The sequence below is a fragment of the Palaemon carinicauda genome, chromosome 19, assembly GCF_036898095.1.
Source record: "Palaemon carinicauda isolate YSFRI2023 chromosome 19, ASM3689809v2, whole genome shotgun sequence".
NCBI lineage: Eukaryota > Metazoa > Arthropoda > Malacostraca > Decapoda > Palaemonidae > Palaemon > Palaemon carinicauda.
Genome location: NC_090743.1, coordinates 16493384 through 16496076, shown reverse-complemented (window position 1 = coordinate 16496076; position 2693 = coordinate 16493384).

Here is a 2693-nt window from a genome sequence, read left to right as displayed (position 1 = left end):
CTAATGCTAGAGGTGTGGGAGCTAAAAAGAGGTCAAAGAACTTCTAATGTTAGAGGTGTGGGAGCTAAAAAGAGGTCAAAGAACTTCTAATGCTAGAGGTGTGGGAGCTAAAAAGAGGTCAAAGAACTTCTAATGCTAGAGGTGTGGGAGTAAACAAAAGAAGGTCAAAGAACTTCTAATGCTAGAGGTGTGGGAGCTAAAAAGAGGTCAAAGAACTTCTAATGCTAGAGGTGTGGGAGCTAAAAAGAGTCAAAGAACTTCTAATGCTAGAGGTGTGGGAGCTAAAAAGAGGTCAAAGAACTTCTAATGCTAGAGGTGTGGGAGCTAAAAAGAGGTCAAAGAACTTCTAATGCTAGAGGTGTGGGAGCTAAAAAGAGGTCAAAGAACTTCTAATGCTAGAGGTGTGGGAGCTAAAAAGAGGTCAAAGAACTTCTAATGCTAGAGGTGTGGGAGCTAAAAAGAGGTCAAAGAACTTCTAATGCTAGAGGTGTGGGAGCTAAAAAGAGGTCAAAGAACTTCTAATGCTAGAGGTGTGGGAGCTAAAAAGAGGTCAAAGAACTTCTAATGCTAGAGGTGTGGGAGCTAAAAAGAGGTCAAAGAACTTCTAATGCTAGAGGTGTGGGAGCTAAAAAGAGGTCAAAGAACTTCTAATGCTAGAGGTGTGGGAGCTAAAAAGAGGTCAAAGAACTTCTAATGCTAGAGGTGTGGGAGCTAAAAAGAGGTCAAAGAACTTCTAATGCTAGAGGTGTGGGAGCTAAAAAGAGGTCAAAGAACTTCTAATGCTAGAGGTGTGGGAGCTAAAAGAGAGGTCAAAGAACTTCTAATGCTAGAGGTGTGGGAGCTAAAAAGAGGTCAAAGAACTTCTAATGCTAGAGGTGTGGGAGCTAAAAAGAGGTCAAAGAACTTCTAATGCTAGAGGTGTGGGAGCTAAAAAGAGGTCAAAGAACTTCTAATGCTAGAGGTGTGGGAGCTAAAAAGAGGTCAAAGAACTTCTAATGCTAGAGGTGTGGGAGCTAAAAAGAGGTCAAAGAACTTCTAATGCTAGAGGTGTGGGAGCTAAAAAGAGGTCAAAGAACTTCTAATGCTAGAGGTGTGGGAGCTAAAAAGAGGTCAAAGAACTTCTAATGCTAGAGGTGTGGGAGCTAAAAAGAGGTAAAAGAACTTCTAATGCTAGAGGTGTGGGAGCTAAAAAGAGGTCAAAGAACTTCTAATGCTAGAGGTGTGGGAGCTAAAAAGAGGTCAAAGAACCTCTAATGCTAGAGGTGTGGGAGCTAAAAAGAGGTCAAAGAACTTCTAATGCTAGAGGTGTGGGAGCTAAAAAGAGGTCAAAGAACTTCTAATGCTAGAGGTGTGGGAGCTAAAAAGAGGTAAAGAACTTCTAATGCAAGGAGTGTGGGAGCTAAAAAGAGGTCAAAGAACTTCTAATGCAAGGGGTGTGGGAGCTAAAAAGAGGTCAAAGAACTTCTAATGCAAGGGGTGTGGGAGCTAAAAAGAGGTCAAAGAACTTCTAATGCAAGGGGTGTGGGAGCTAAAAAGAGGTCAAAGAACTTCTAATGCAAGGGGTGTGGGAGCTAAAAAGAGGTCAAAGAACTTCTAATGCAAGGGGTGTGGGAGCTAAAAAGAGGTAAAAGAACTTCTAATGCAAGGGGTGTGGGAGCTAAAAAGAGGTCAAAGAACTTCTAATGCAAGGGGTGGGGGAGGTAAAAAGAGGTCAAAGAACTTCTAATGCAAGGGGTGGGGGAGCTAAAAAGAGGTCAAAGAACTTCTAATGCAAGGGGTGGGGAGCTAAAAAGAGGTCAAAGAACTTCTAATGCAAGGGGTGGGGAAGCTAAAAAGAGGTCAAAGAACTTCTAATGCAAGGGGTGGGGGAGCTAAAAAGAGGTCAAAGAACTTCTAATGCAAAGGGGTGTGGGAGCTAAAAAGAGGTCAAAGAACTTCTAATGCAAGGGGTGTGGGAGCTAAAAAGAGGTCAAAGAACTTCTAATGCAAGGGTGTGGGAGCTAAAAAGAGGTCAAAGAACTTCTAATGCAAGGGGTGTGGGAGCTAAAAAGAGGTCAAAGAACTTCTAATGCAAGGGGTGTGGGAGCTAAAAAGAGGTCAAAGAACTTCTAATGCAAGGGGTGTGGGAGCTAAAAAGAGGTCAAAGAACTTCTAATGCAAGGGGTGTGGGAGCTAAAAAGAGGTCAAAGAACTTCTAATGCAAGGGGTGTGGGAGCTAAAAAGAGGTCAAAGAACTTCTAATGCAAGGGGTGTGGGAGCTAAAAAGAGGTCAAAGAACTTCTAATGCAAGGGGTGTGGGAGCTAAAAAGAGGTCAAAGAACTTCTAATGCAAGGGGTGTGGGAGCTAAAAAGAGGTCAAAGAACTTCTAATGCAAGGGGTGGGGGAGCTAAAAAGAGGTCAAAGAACTTCTAATGCAAGGGGTGTGGGAGCTAAAAAGAGGTCAAAGAACTTCTAATGCAAGGGGTGGGGGAGCTAAAAAGAGGTCAAAGAACTTCTAATGCAAGGGGTGTGGGAGCTAAAAAGAGGTCAAAGAACTTCTAATGCAAGGGGTGTGGGAGCTAAAAAGAGGTCAAAGAACTTCTAATGCAAGGGGTGTGGGAGCTAAAAAGAGGTCAAAGAACTTCTAATGCAAGGGGTGTGGGAGCTAAAAAGAGGTCAAAGAACTTCTAATGCAAGTGGTGGGGGATAGATG